Source organism: Chiroxiphia lanceolata, chromosome 17, assembly GCF_009829145.1.
Source record: "Chiroxiphia lanceolata isolate bChiLan1 chromosome 17, bChiLan1.pri, whole genome shotgun sequence".
Lineage (NCBI taxonomy): Eukaryota > Metazoa > Chordata > Aves > Passeriformes > Pipridae > Chiroxiphia > Chiroxiphia lanceolata.
Window position 1 is genome coordinate 10,212,345 of NC_045653.1, and position 15,944 is coordinate 10,228,288.

Below are 15,944 nucleotides of genomic sequence, written 5' to 3' on the forward strand. Positions count from 1 at the left end.
TGTCAACCAGTTGCTTTGAAGCTTGCCACAATCAAACGCCTTTATTTTGGGGAACCCGGCCAGCTGTTTGTTTGCTTCCCTGCTTTATATTGATTCAAGGAGATAATCTCCCAGGCCCCACGTGCTTAATCTGTGAGCTGCTAATGTTGCATGAGATATCAAAATGGTCCCTTTGCCCCTGGATTGCTGGGATATTTATGGCTTAATGCAGAGGTTTACAGCACAACGCTCATTTTTGGAGCAGCAGAGAATACGTACGTGTGGCTCATAGCACAGGCTGCTGTGGACTTCAGTGGGGATATTGGAGCTCAAATTCAGTGCCAAAAGGTGGTCATGTAGTTTATTTTGTAGGGATATTCTGATATAATTTGGTTCCTAGTGAGTCATTAGGATTTCTAACATCAGGGTTCAGCCGCTGGCTGCATCCGAGCAAGAGCAACGGATGCTCCCTAAGAATCCAGAATGCAGGGCAGGAACTCAGGATGGGGGAAAAACTCAGCGCAAGTGTAAAGCCTCAACTTCACCCCCAGAAAGAGGGACCAGGTCTCAAAGGCAATTTGAGCAGGATGTGGCTCTCGCTGCGTTAGCAGCTGACAAAATGGAGTGGAAATGAATTCAATTCAGAGACATCTAATTTCATGAGAGACTCTCTAAGAATAATTCTGCCGCAGATGCTTAAAGTGATTTCAACTTGAAAAGCAGGAAAGACGGAGAAGATGATAGAAAATGACTACGGAATTTATACCTTCCCCTCCTTGCTTTAAGCCCTGAACATCCTGCGCGTGTCCTGGCATGAAAGCTGGAGAAAATCCTGTGCAAGCGAAGCTATTTCTTCTGGTTTTATTGCCCTGACACAAAGAGGTGGCCACTGAAGGTGTATACAGCCACCTGTCCTGGGCCCACAGGGACCAGTCTGGGGGGAAAAATCTGTGTTTTTTTAAATGAAGGTTTTTTTAGCAGTATTTTAAGTGCTGCTTACGGAATGGAAACAGGCAATATTTAAATTGTGTGCTATGGATATCAGTCATTCACACCATCCTGGGGAGCTCTAGGTGATACTTCTGTGCCCTAAGTGTTGTTTGGGAGGCAGATCTCAAAAGCCCCGACACAGAGGCCGTTGCTGATAATAACACATGACCACTATTCTTCCTACTTTTTTTTTTTTCCTACATTTTTCCTTCCTGCTGTTTAGGGGGTTTAAACAGCCTTGATTTTCTGTGGCTGACAACACACCCCATATGCTATTTATCTTGTCAGAACTCTCTCCCTCTGCCCTCAGCTCCCATTTTGTTCTCATTAACAGTGATTATGAAAAATGGGGCTAAATACTTACTTTCATATGATTTATCCAAATGTTGAACTGCGTAATTGGAGAAGCTAAGACATTATCCCTTCAGATTCTGTCAAGACTCAATTTCTGCATTCAATTTAATTTTGAGACTCATGACCCATAACAGTACATGTATTTATTGCCTTTATGGTGGCTTGCCTGTACAATATATCTATCAATCAGGAGCAGGAAGCTGCATATTATTTATAAGGATTTCAATTGTCAGTGTTTTTTAAGAACACTTGTCCTTCTCACGCAGTTATTAATACAGGGCCTCTAGATACAACAAAATTGAAAGTCAGCTGGAAGGAATGCCCTTATAATGAAGATATTTAATAACTGGCATCAGCCTCTGGTTTTCCTTTTGGTGACAGAAGTGATGCATGAGCAAAGGCAAGGGAACACTTTGCACTGCAGAAACCTCGCCTGCCCCTTCTAGGGCCTGATCCCTTCCCCTTTCCTCTTGAAATGTCTCATGTTTAAAAGGCATTAGTGCACAGACACATAAGGTTTGGTCCTGCCTTCCTCAGCTCCCTCCCAGAGATGTGCACACACACACACACACACACACACACACAGTGCTTACAGGAGCCGTGTCGTTGCCTTGCAGCGATTTGGTGCATCCCTCTCCCCTTGCTAATCCATCATTTCCACGCCTGTTTTTCACAAATCACTTTTGCCCAGCTTTGGACCTGATGGCAGCTGAATGCAAATGCTTCTCTGCAGCCAAGTGTCTCCATCATATGGATTGTCAACCTGCAACTCGGATCAAAACTGAGCCTCCTCGAGGCTTTGGAGCCGCTGTGAAGTACCAAAGCATCACAGAAACTCAACCCCACCATCACATCCACGTCGCCCACAGTACCACCCTGCTTCCCAAATCAACCCTGACACAGTGTTGAAATTGTTAATAAAACGAGTAATCAAGCTGCTAATATCTGCAAGCACCATTTTGGAAAAGAAGATAATAGAGCAACCATCAGGGAGTATAGTTAATGTATAAAACAATTACTGTAGTCAGATGCTTAAGTAAGAGCCATGGTGGTAACAAAGGCATTACTGTACAGAGCAGCAGAGTACAGTACACAGGATATTTTATTTGTGATGCCAGGATGGAAAAGAAAAACTCTTAAGAGGAAACCGATGCATTTTTCACCAAATTTTCACCAGTAGCCTTTTTCCTTGGCATGAAACCTGCTAACACACATATGTGCATGCACACACACATACGTGTGCACACAAATGCAGTTTTAACTTAGTATTATTTGTTGTAGAAACTAATATAGTTATTTAAAGCACACTTGTTTGCTGCCAGCTAGCTCATGGTAGTGGTTGTCTTTCTTTTAAATACTAACAGTGTATATATATATATAAATATATATATATATATATGTAAACACTTGCAGTTTCAAATCCTAACAGTGGTAATCAGTCAAGATAGCTTTGGTTCAAGTAGGCCTGTTAAACAAAGGCTTCCCAGTGCCATTTCTGATAAGGATCTAACTGCTAATCTTTTATTTTGCAGCCAGTCAGAGTCTTGGGCACAGCTCTTCCCTCCTTGAGAGACTGTTGCAGGGAACAATAAGAATATTGATTCTTTTTTTTTTTTTAAGACTCATAATACCACAATGATTTCCACCCCCCTCCCCTTTATTTTCCCCAGCATTTGGTGGGTTTTGCTCAGCTTTAATTGCTACAAAGCTCTCCTGTTTTCTGTTGTTAGCACTAAATCTGTATCCTGCTCCCCGCTGCACGGCAGCGGTTAGGACATTTTATTGTCTCTTTAATCCCAGTTCTTCTGTTGTGCATCTTCCTCTGCAAGGAGGAAAAACTACCCAGTGAACCCCAAAGCACAGAGGAAAAACACAAAGGATATAAATAAAAGGACTGGATGGGACATCCTGGTTAAGCACTTACGGAGCAGGAGCTGTTTGCTGGGAGAGGGGTGCTGAGAAGGAATTTTGCTGTTTTTCGTTTAAGGATGAATGTAAGAGTGGAAGTACCTAAAATGGTTTAACTGGAATGCCTTGGGTTTATTCAGAAAGATTTCTGTCTATGCAGCCATTCAACTGACTGGGAGAAAAAGTGAAGTATTGTCACTGATAATTTTTCCATTAAACCATTATCCCAATTTTCTATTCATGAAATATTTTTCCCTGTAGTGGACACTGTTCTGTTTTTTAATGTGTACAAGATATTTTAGCTGTTTCCCTGTCTTCAATTTCAAAAAGATAAAAAAAAAAAAAAGTCACAATTCAAAATACTTTTATCAGCTTTAATAACCACATTATCACGCTAGTTTTGGTTTTATGACATATTCTGCATAGAACTCAAATGCAGCAAAACTATATATCTCCATTTAAATAAATGGAGAGGATCTACTGAACAATCCCTTCTGGCTGGATTATAGATGGAGCAGCAATAATAACCATACTGAGGTCATGTAACTCTTTACATTAAAATTTGGTTTCACATTGTTCCAAATTTTGACAACTTTTAGACCAGATTTTAGTGGAAACAATGCACCCATTTCTCAGAACAGGATCAATGAAAATCAGAAAGCTCTGTCCAATAAATCACTATTTTTGGAGCCTGTCTCACAGTCACTTGCTGGGTATTTTCCCCACACATCGGGATTTGCGAAGGGCCGTGTGCTCTTTCCCATGAACTTTGCATTTATCCGTTCCTCTAGTGCTCTCTGGTTCCTGTGGGAAATCTCTTTAATGCTGGAAATCCTGAGGTTAACTAGCTACAATTGGTATTTATTTATTAAAAGCATTGGCTGGTCTTGAGGTTGAGCAAGGATGGGTTTCTCATCCAGGACATTCAGGGATTTACCTGGGGGAACAAAATCAGCTGAGGCCAAAGGGTCTCATCCATTCCTGGGTGCATCACCAGGTCCACTTCGACAGATAAGGGATGCAGGACACCTCAATCCCTCATCCCACTGTCCTTCACTGCACTGACCAGCACGTCATGGTTGTCATTATTAGATTTTTTTTTTTTAAATTCTATCGCTTGTCTTTTTTATGGTCAGACAGTCACCTGTCAGCATCAGTTACGGGAGTTAATATTGACGTCCTCTTAAAAGAGATTTAAATATTAAAGTGAAAAGGGACTTGCTCTGGGCTTCATCTCTTTGTGGTGCTCGTCAATAAAACCTGAACTTGCAAAACAGTTGTCACAGCGATTTTTTTGTGTCTTGCGCTGACGTGACGCCCGAGCGGCAAAAGTCGCCGGGATTTTTCAAATGAGCAAACTGCACTTATTAATTATGCTAATAATGACGACTCCAGATAGCTGCTCTGAGAAAGACAATAGCTGAAACTTGCTCCTTGTGAAAGGGATAGTGGAGGAGCCATTGCCTCTGCCGTATTTAGAGGCTTTAATGCTGGAAAAAGTCTTCCTCTGCTTCTGGGGAAACAATCATTCACACCTATAAACCCAAACCCTCAATATGCATATCTTTATTTTAACCACCATGCTATTTATTGATTTTCCCTGCAATTATGCAGTGCTGTATTTATTTGCAGCAGGGCTCTGCTGTGCCATATATTAAACCTCCCTTCCTCCAGTGGTGGCTCTTTAGAAAAATGCTTCTGATTTCCCCTCAGAGTATGAGGTCAATAGGCCATAACTTATGATTTTGAACCTATAGCCAGACCTAATTTATGGATCATTTCTGGTTTCTTGTGTTTAACTGTTTCTGGGAGAGGTTTCCATCAGAGAGAGGGAGCAGATCCATGTGCACAGCTGAGATCCAGACCTGTGGACTGTAGGAAGGCTCAGGGCAATGCTATAGCTGATTCAGATCTGCTTCTCTATAAATTATGTATAGTTCTCCTGAAAAATATTTGTATTTCCTAATATACCTCTAGATTATTTCACTAAAGCAAGGAAAATGTTGTTAAGAAAGTCAGTTCTCACGTAACAGAAATTAACTTTCATTTGCTAAGCACAGAATGCATTTAATTCTCAAATTTTGTTTATTGGGCTAATATTGACAAAATACGAATTTGCTTTTCTTACTTCACGACTTTGGCAATATTTGCCATGGACAAAAGGTGAAGGTTTTACATTAAAATGTGTAAACATTAAAAAAAATAATCTCCTGGTCTCCAGCACGATCAGGTTTGCATCAGGGTGGGGTGTCAGGGTGATGCTGTGATGGGCAGGACCAGCAGAGATATGGCTGGAATGAAGGAGTTCACACGCTGTTTTCTCTGACACGAACTGGCTCAGGGAGCTCAGGAAAGGGCCAATCCCTCCTTCCAGAAGACTTTCTGATTAAAGGCAGAGAAAGCTGGGTGTATAAATGGGGGCAGTACAGGCTGCCTGTGCAGACGGAAGTGTCTGGAGTTGGCTGGGCCAGGGCCGTGGTTTGCTACATGCATCAGTTCATTTTTGACTTAACTGCCTGAGCAGCTCCTGGGAGCGATCCCCTTGTGCTTTCCATCACCAAAACCATCTGCTAGAGTTGTGCCTAGAATTGCCTGGTCCTCTGGAGGCAGTAGGGAGAGAAAAAAAGAAAAAAAAAAAGCAAAGAGAAATTCTTCCCTGGAAAGAAGTAAAATAAATAATTAAATAAATATATTTTAAAAGATTTAACCCATTCGATCCCGAACAATGGTTTTTTTGCAACCCCAACGCAGGTCAGGCAGAGGCTGGGTTGGATCCATCCTTCAGGAGCTCACTGGTGGTACTGGGTGCCCGGAGGTTCACCAGGTGCCTGGAGGGTGTGATGGAACATGCCAGGGAACAAATAGCTGGAGTCAAAAGCTGCTGCTGAGGTTCGGGTGTGAGCCGGTGCCAGCAGCACTCAGCAGCGGCTCCGCAGCCCCGGTTGCGTCAGCACCGAGCTTGCCATGATAACCCTGCGTTCTGCACACCCAGGCACAGGCAGGGAACACAGCTACAAAAATGCCATGGGCAGTCCAGAGTGAGGACTGAGCTGCTCCTCTCTCCCCGGGGCATGGGCAGGGCACCCACGGCTGCCCAGGGCACCGCAGGGGCAGCTGCACGCGTGTGGTGAGTGTGTGAGTGCTCGTGTCTGCCCGCGGCAGGCTCTGACCCCCCGCAGCACCCGAGCACCACGAGGTGACTTGGAGATGAACCCACAGCCTTTAGTTCTGGATTTATGGCTGCTACTGATCCTAAGCTAACCCCCTGCCATTACAGTGTCTGAATGCAACTTTGGGGATTAATAAATGGGAAAAGTCGAGGCCTTAACTGTCAGGAATATTGTAGATGTGCCCGGCACTAAAACCAACAGCCATAAACCACAGAGGAATCCACTTCACATAAAGAGAAACCAGCTGCAGAGGGTTAACAGTGTCCAACCATCATGCCAAGAGATGCAGCCATCCGTCCAGGCTCCAGTGTCTCGTCGTCGCAGGAGCCCAAGGAGTTAAACCCAAGCAAACCTCCTCATGCATTTTATGTCACAACTCCCCCCTTTTTGTCTGTGTGTGTGTGTGTGACCAAGCCAAGTTCTTTTTTAGCTCTACCCTTTTGAAAACTGCTGGTTACAGATAAATTAAAATGCCAGAACTGAAATTGCCCACGTTAGCCCCTAAGGGAGCCTGCACTGTCATCTTTCATTAGATGCTGATAGACCAAAAGCCCAAGGCAAAGTGAAAGCTGGTTCCTAAGAAAGGGCTGGGAGCCAGGAGCTGCATCTCTCTGCTGTAATCTTGCATCTCTGTCCTTTTAAGTTTAAGCTGAGCAATGCTTTCTTGGACATGTCTGTTTTCATACTGCAAATTTCAGTCTTAAAATCAACAGCAAATATGAACAGGGTATTCCACAGAGTCCTAAATTGTCAAGACAAGCCAGTGCATTTTCTCAGAGCAATCTGATGGTTTTGTCTGGTGTCAGCCCTTACATCCTCCAGTGCAGATGATATGTTTGGACAGTTTAATAAAGAGCTGTTTATAAATATGACTGTTATTCTTTTTTTAAAAAATAGAATTACAGAATCTTTCAGTAATGGAGGTGGGATTTCCCCCATAATTCTTCCATCTTTTTGCAGGACAGGTAGCAGCTTGGTGGGCTTTGTGAGGTGTAACACAAGGGTGAAATGGTCAAGTCCAAAAAAAAAACCAAAGTCTAAAATTATGCCTGCACAAGATGCTTAATAAACCATAAAGGCCAGTAGCTTTCCAACATCCTTTCACTTTGTGTTTGAATTAAAGATGTGCTATGACTTAGAAAAATGGGGCTTGTCTTGGGTGTGCACAGGCACTGGGCAGCAGGCAGGAGCCTCCAAAAGGAGCAACAGCCAAATCTGATCCCTAATGAGCAACTCAAACTGTGTTTTGCTGCTGTGCCCAAAGGATAAAAGTTTCCTTATTTTCCCAGGAGCAGTGAATGGGTGAGAAGGCTCTTAAACATCACCCCTGTGTCACCTTATCCATATAAAATCCTGCTGAGGAAATCAAGCTGGGAAACCACACTGGGCTGCCTGGTTGTTGTAACCTTTGGATGGACAGTCACCGTGAAGTTCAATAGCAGGTGGCTGAATGTGGTATCTTTTAAGGCATGCAAAAGTGTTGAAAGCCTGGAGAAGCCAGCCCAGTTGTTTTTGCTCATCTGTCGCTTTAGGCAGTGAAATAATTTACTCCATTTCCATCCACCTTCTTCCCTTTATTTGTACTGAATTACGATGGGGAAACGAGCCGTCTTAGATGTTGCTTACTTTCCTGGAGTCAGCAAGGCTTTGGTTTCCAGACCATTATATCTCTGTGCTCCTAATCTCAACGGGTTTGTTTTTTTTTTTTTCCTGGCTGCTCCTGAATTAATTTTTACTCTGTGTGTACAACACAAAGCAAACAGCCGCCCAGCACAGTCCAGCAGGCTTTTCTCTCTGCGGCAGGCAGGGCCACTGCACCGCGTGACACCCGCAGCTGATTGAGTGTGTGGAACCAGAACACAAAGTAAAGAAAACTGGAAGGTATATTGTTCCAAAAGTTATTGGGCAAGGCCGTGGGGAATTAGTTTTCATTGCTCAACAGCTCCAGAGGAGGCAATAATAATGAGCTGCACTTAGCAAAAGTAAATACCTGTGACAACCCCACGGAGGTGCGCAGGGCTTGGGCTGTGTCAGCACTGTGAGCTGGACTCCTCGGGATCATGAAGGAAGAAGGAAAATTTTGGCTTTATTTCTGGGGAGTTTCTGCTGTATCTGAGCTCTTCAGTGGAAGGCACTTTGGTAGGGATTGTATGAGAGGTCTTAGCAAGGACAAACATCCCTGCAATGCAATAATTTGACATTTTAACTGTAAATTTTCTTTCACTGCATCCCAGAGACTTGATTTCAACATGCAATGAGGAAGGTGATTCCATGGGCTTCATGACCAGTGCTGCCACTGCTCTGCCTTCCCAATTCCACTCCTTCTCACTTTTTAAATAAATGTGTTCTTATATGCCACAGATGAAGCCTGTTGCCAGAGGCTGTCATCTGGGATAAAGCAGGGGTTTAATTTCACATATGTGATCCAAATACAATCAGAAGAGTGAAAAGAAGATCAGACTTATGCTCACTTCTCCTGACTCCGGATAATTTTTGCAGACTGAGGTTCATCTGGAGGGTTGGTGCAGGATGTGAGTGCACCCAGCAAGCCTTTGGGATGCCCAGCAAGGATGCAGCCACACCTCCTTGTCTGGGTCTTCCAACCCTCCAGTATCCACTATATACAGAAAGGTCATGTAAAAAAACCCCAGCCAAGCCTCCAGCACTTTCCAGAAGGAGGCTGGGAACAGCCATCAGGCAGCAATTGTGCCTGACATTGTGCACATCAGGGTGGTTTCTCTCACTGGTGAGCAGAGGTGGGTGCTCTAAAGAACCTTCTTTGGCCACGGAGCAAAACTGTGGGGTAGTAAGAAGGGCAAATTTGGTCTAAAATCAGGAATTCCATTTAGTTTCCTGACTTATAAAAGAGGATAATCACACTCCCTTTACATGGGTGTCATGTCGTTTAATTAGTAAATGATTAATTTGTTAATGATTTCCCTGGCATGGAAAGCACTGCTGAACAGCTTCTTTTCCCAGCCATGGAAATCTGTGGCAGAAGGGAGGTACATCTGCACCTTCTCAGGCCTGTCTGGTTACTCCCCCATTCCTCCACTGCTCTGCTGCTCTGCTTGGGTCTATGCACTTTGTATCTGCAGCTCCTCTGCAGTAAGGCAGGAAAGGTTTCCAAGGGCTGAGCCACATCATTGCTCTGCGTGAAGGAAAAAAAGAAAATATATTTTCTCAGAGCTGGACAAGAGCTGGGAACTGAGTATCAGCTCTCCTGGCAGCCACTGCTGCACCTTGCTCAGAGCCACCTGCAGAAGAGGCATGTTTGCATGGCACACTCAAACATAAAAAATTCTGTTTTATTCACAATTTCAGCAAATGAGATTATTGGTGAAAGGAGAAGGAAGCAGAAATGAATTGCAGCCTTGCTTAGGAAAAAGGAGAGAGACTCATTTAAGCCAATTTCTCCAATCAAGAAGAGAGGTTGTTTGAAAAACAGATCAAAACAAGTCTAGTTTCCTTGCAGGAGGAGTTGATCAGAATGGCATTTTCCATAAAAAGGGTTCAAGAGGAACTTTGAAAAGACTTGGGCTGATCCCTGGAGTGGTTTGAACCCTCAGAGCACATGCTGCAGCATTCCATACCCTGGTGTGGCTGTTTCTCCACCTTCCTCTGTCTCCAAGGGGTCATTTCGCTACAGAGACAGATGAAAAGCCCCAGAAAGGTTTCCATTTTCCTGACCCTGCTTGAAAGCTTCTGTGACCAAGATGAATCTGTTCCCTGGCCTCTGGAAGCACCCCAGGTTTCAGGCAGAGATAGGGCTCACCACAGCCTGTGCTCTGCTGTGGGTCCTGCCCTTTTAATTCTTGTGAGTAGCTTATCTCCCTTTCCTTATCTCAATTCCTTCCTTCTTCATGATTCCCTTCTTACTCTTACCTTCCTGTCGTCCTTTTCCCCAGTCCAGCTAAACCTCCCTGGGGAGGGGCTGCCCCTTTTACAGCTTTTTGCCTGAAGCTACACATCTCCCAACCAAGTGCTTTTTTGAGGGCCCTTGGTTCTAGAAAGCTCCAGTTTTGGAGCTCAGTGGAGAAGTATAACTGTGACATCAGCATTGTGGCACTGGGAAAAAACCTGCTGCAAGTGTGAGCAGAGCTGAACCCCTCACATTTTGGTTTCATATTCCTGAGGAAACCTTGGCACATAAATACACTGCCTTTTGTGTGCAAAGCCGTGCACTCAGCTCTGCAAACTGGTGAGATTGGCTTAAAAATAACGATGTTTTAAAACTGAGTAAAATACATTTTGGGCAACTTTCATCTGCTCCTTGGCTTTGGAGTGGTTCTCAGTTTGGCCCTGGGGACCACTTCAATCCCATTTCCAAGTTCTTCTCTGTACCCCGGAGGGCCAGACGTCTACTTGAAGAAATCAAATCAAATCTGAGATTGCCTGAAACCCCACAAAAATACTGATGCTTTTAAAACCAAACAAAATCTTCACTCCAAATGGAAACTGGGTCCAGCCTGACAACAAAAATCACAGGTTGGCACTGCAGCCCTCCCAGCGAGGCATCCTGGCTGATTAGCGCTGCTGCCTCATTAACATGCATACCGTAATCTCATTTGCTCCAGGATTGCTTTGATGTTAATTCCAGCGTTTTGGTGCAGTGTGGTACTGCACTCTGTGTTTCCAGGCTAGCATCCCTCTCTTCTGCAGCCCAAGCCTTTTCTTTCCCGTGAGTCTGCCCTTGCTGCAGCTACTAAAGCACCAACCACCTTCATCCTCCCGTGGTGTGGCTTTGCCCCCACCTTCCAGCCTGGCCCCACACTGGTTGTACTCTGCTTTCCACGTAATCTTCCTCTCCCTATAATTTTCCAGCCATTCTTTCATATATTTTTTCAAACTAAGAGCACCTTTTCCCCAAGCCCCATGACTCCTAGGTAGGATATTCAGCTGTGAAGGTTGTCCACTTTGGGGACAAGGGAAGGGTATTTGATGCGTCCTGCCCAGTGGGTTTGCTCTGTGGCTCATGAACAAATTTGCTGCACCCTGCTGCTGCAGCTGGCCAGCTCTGCTGCCTTCCTTCACTGTGACAGAGGGGACAGCCATGGAGTGGAGAGGATGGACAGACATCATGGCAAGGACACCAAGCTGAGCCCTGGTCTCTCCAAACACACTCTCTGTTCCTGGGGTTATTTTTATGGCTAGAGGAGAAGGACTATGGGCTGTCCAGTCAGAGAAGGAGCTCTGATCTGGCTGCCATCTGCCTGTCAGCCCAGGATAACCATGTCTGCAGCCCATGGAACTGCACCCAGCCATGGGGGCATGGGGGCTGGGTGGGGCAGGGCCACAGCTCCAGGTGTTGGGGTGCCAGGCACAGGGTGCCAGGCACAGGCACAGGGACAGCTGTATGTCTCCATAAATAGCTGTGCTCAGTGTGTGCATGCACAGCTGTGCATGTTATTGTCTATAGGTGCTCCTGGAACCATATACCCCAAAAGCCTTGCACCCCTCAGAAACACTGTCCCCCTCCTGCTGGATGGCCCCAAGCTGGAGCACAGAAAAAAGCACAAGAAGCCAGTAAATGCAGCGAGTAGTAAATCCTGTTTACTCCAATGAGAAAATAAATGCACTGGTGCAGCATGGACAAGGGCATCACCAGGTGTCCTGTGAGGTGGGGGACCAAAGTTGATGTATGTCATTACAGGGAGCAGAGCTATCAAGAGAGCCAGACGTGGCCAGGGTTGGCTGGGGTTGGGGCTGGGGTAAAGAGGTTTTGTTCAGAGCAAGGTGGAGGCTTTACCTCTCCACAAAATCAATCATTTACACACTTCTCCAGTGTGGATTCCGGGTATCCCAGACATTTATGACTGCGAGGACTCAGAGCTGCCTCAAAACATGGGCAGGCCAGAAACGCCAGGCTGCTTTATTGTCTGGGAGATCAATGACTTTAATAATTAGCATCTTACTTACACATGATTTCTATACTCAATTTGAATCTTAATTAGAGATGGAGAGGGGGATTTAGAAATCCTGATGTAGCTCATGAGTGTCTCCCGCCTGCTTGGAGGAGACCCTGCAGCGAGACCCATGACAAACCTGCTGCAGCACTGGGGGCTTCACCCTGCTGCTTCCTAGGGAGCATCCAGTCCCTCCAGAGAGGCCACCAGAACTGGAGGGTCCCACAGCCAAGCTCTGTACATTTAAAGAGCACAAAGCACAGTTCTAGCCTGCAAGGACAGGGGCTGGCCAAAGGGTAACCACAGGCACTCCCCCAGTGCGTGTCTCCAGCTCAGAGGTACCACCACCACCTTCTGCTAAAGGGAGATGTGATGAACCCCAGGACTGCCTGTGCTGGCAGGACAGGCTGCAGGGAGCATGGGGCTGCTCTGGATGGGCTGAGGCTGCTAGTGCTGCTCAGACCCAGCATCTGCCCAAAGTGCTCAGCAGCTGTAAAAATCCGCTGTGATTTAGGGCCCAAGAAAGGGATGGAGGGGTTGTCAGTGCAGGCAGGCGGCTTTAAACCTCAGCCTACGTGTCTTTACACAGGGAGATGCATTAAAAAAATGCGAGGCATTTGAAGCCCACCATTTTAATTAAACTGATTTAACATCCGAGCTTGCGAGGGGCTCGGGGCTGGCAAGCACAAAGGAGCTGCACAATCACTTTGGCTCCATTGTTGACGGGCTTTTGCTCTCTGTTTGTACAATAACCTATTGAACTTTTCCAGACTGTAATTCAATACAGAATAGATCCTTGCAGGAGGCTTTTTTGGCAGGGAGCACTGAAGGCCTTGAATCAATTTCACTTTTCCAGCGTGGTTGTTTAATGTATTGATACCAGCTGGAAAAAAAAAAAAAAAGAAGGAAAAATAAAAAGGAATCAATGTTACTTTATTGTCCTGAGCTGAAGCCTTTTGGTTCCGTTCTTTGTGACACTGATACCATGCAGCGTGTGGCTATTGTCCCACCTTTGCCAGAGAAAGCAAAGGCTGCTAATGTGAAACAAGGCGGGTTTTTTGTTGGTAATACTTCCCGCTTTTGCAAGGGCTTAAAAGGTTTTATAGGAAGAGAAAAGTCCAGCAACCCACCACTGCAGAGCTTAGGTGGTTGTTCTAGTGATACTGAAGCAATGCTGCAGGACCAGGACTCTGGGTGTGCAGCCAAGGTGGTGCTCAGGGTCAGGCATCGCCCCGTCACCTGGGCACAAACCTAGAGCTGAGCACAGCATCAGGCCAGACAGGGCTTCTCCAGCTCCTCTCTGAGGACCTGATTTTAAAAACAGCCCGGGGACTTCCTGCCATGCTCTGGCAGCACAGCTGGACCGGCTCTGCACGGGGATCTGTGCTGCATTACCAGCGGGACACTTTCATCCCCTGCATCCAGGTGTGGCTGTGCAGCCTCAGAGAAAGGGTAAGAGGAGAGAAAACCTCAGCATGGCTGTGGCCGAGCCTGGGGGGGGCTGGCAGCACGATGCAGCCCACCACGACCCTTCCACACAGAAGGATGAGGGGTGGGCAGGAGCCAGGGGATGCCCACGGTTTGGGTAACACGGCAGGAACACGCAGGCTCTGTAGCAGCGGATGTGCTGCACATCAGAAGCACTCCCAAAAGACAGGGCTGTTAATTGTTACTTAAGCAACGAAGCTGTTTCAGATTGCCTGGGGTGAAGCAGCAGCAGTGGAAGGTGTCTTGCTGCTAGAGTGAGAAGTGGCGCGTTGGGGCCTCTCTTTGCTGAGAAACTTACTGGGAGTGTGATGAAAACTGTGGGCTGCCCCGGGGGCCACTGGTGTGACTGCAAGCATGAAACACCTGGGAGAGAAACCAGAAAATCCAGCCCAAAATGAGCACGCAGAGGGAAAACAAATCCTCTTGGCCTGAGCCAAACTTCCAGAGGAAACCAGGGAGCAGGACTGGGAGGTGTCAAACATGTCCTGGGCTCCCAGGCATCCCTGCTGAGCTGGTGTGCCTTTTCCAGCCCCAGAAGAGGAGCATTCCCTGCCTTGCCCCCACCCCAGCCCTCTCCAAGCCATGCTGCCTGCAAGGGTCTGGCCTGTGTGAACCAACTGAATATGGCACACATGAAGACACATGGAGAGGCAGGGGATGTGCTTGGAGACAATTACCAGTTATCCTAGGAAAAGGAAAGGCTGAATTTCACAAGATCTTAGTGATGAAAAGCACAAATCCCACTGATTACACTCTGAGTATTTTTTCTGTTAGGATTTCTGCAAATAAAGAGGAGACTGATACTGCAGCAGTTAATTGTGAGAAAACAAGACTGTTTTGAATGGAGGTTCACTTGCTGAAGATCTGCCCTGAGGAGTTAGTCTTGGGTTAAAAGGCAGATGCTCAAGGGCCAGACAGAGCTTTCTGCCCTGCATTTACCAGGGGTAGGGAGGTAAAATTTACACCTCTAACCTACTTTACATCTACCTTATGTCCCTAAAATATATATCTGTGTGCATGGCAAGGTGTCTGTTCCTTCCTGTCTCATTAGAAATTCAAGCCCTCTGATATCACTGTAGCGAATCCTGACAAACAGAACTGGGAAACACAGTCACTGCCTATAATGAGGTGCTGCAGTGTAAATCTAATCTTCATTTAGAGCAATTTCTGAGAGACAAAGAAAAATCCACCTGAGGAGGTGTCGGTGAACCGTGCGACGTACCTACAAATCAAAGCCCCACGTCTCAAAACTTAGTTGGGAAGGGGAAATAAATGGAAGGGGAGCAGCCAAGGAGGTGGCAGCCACAGTCACAGGAGTCATCCCTGGGCAGGATGGGGCAGGTGAGGATGGAATGCCCGGGAGCATCTCCCGTCGGCGCAGCCCCCACCGCCAAACACCGCCACGCACACGCGATGTACTCCTGACCCTCAGCATCCCTTTCTCCCCTTCCTCCCCCCCTCCACTTATAAATCAGAGCAGAATTAATTCAGGCGCCGCGTTTTATTTGATAAACGTCAAAATATGTAAATACCGGGCTCTCTTCCTACAGTCGCTAAAACAAATGGAAAACACATTTATTAGCATAGAGATGAGTTTAATCAAATCAGCGGCGAGTACAAATTAGCCACAGGAAACGTAATGAGCTGGGAATTAATTAGCAGCATAATGGTAATACTTTGCCTGCTGATTACCTTGCGGCCATGGCTCTCCCCCAGGGCTTTCCATGGGTTCTCCAACAGCTGATCTTTTCTGTTGCAGGAGCCCCTGAACTGGAACAGCATGGCCGACAGCTCCCGTGCAACAGACTGGAGGAGGGGAGGGGAGATGGAGCGAGAGAGGGAAAAAAAAAAGCCATGTGAAAGATCCACTGCCTTTTACCTTCCCCAGGCGCGAGCCTGTTCCTTTACCTATCGCTCTCCTGGTTTGTCCTGCCAGGCTGAGCGTTCCCTGCTCCTGCCTGTGGGAATGCTGCCCTCACGGGTGGTGGGTTGGGTGGGATATCTGGGTCACCTTCCCCAATTGAATATTGCCTCCCAAGCCAGGCACATGGCACATTTCAGAACCCCAGGCTTGTTCCAGCACATCCTGCTGCAAGGGGGTGATGCTGCATCTGATTTGTTCCAAAATAGTACCCAGGCGGTTTTGGAC

The 15,944-nt window shown here is 46.3% G+C and overlaps 1 long non-coding RNA gene across 1 annotated transcript; it reads right to left on the reverse strand.

Annotated features, from left to right (window-relative positions):
• Positions 1 to 3,591: 3,591 nt before the first annotated feature.
• LOC116795536 lies at positions 3,592 to 15,697 on the reverse strand. Its single transcript, XR_004360074.1, has 2 exons — positions 15,488 to 15,697; positions 3,592 to 5,831 (listed from the first exon to the last, which is right to left on the reverse strand). It is a non-coding gene; the product is annotated as an uncharacterized LOC116795536 (long non-coding RNA).
• Between the last annotated feature and the right edge of the window lie 247 nt (positions 15,698 to 15,944).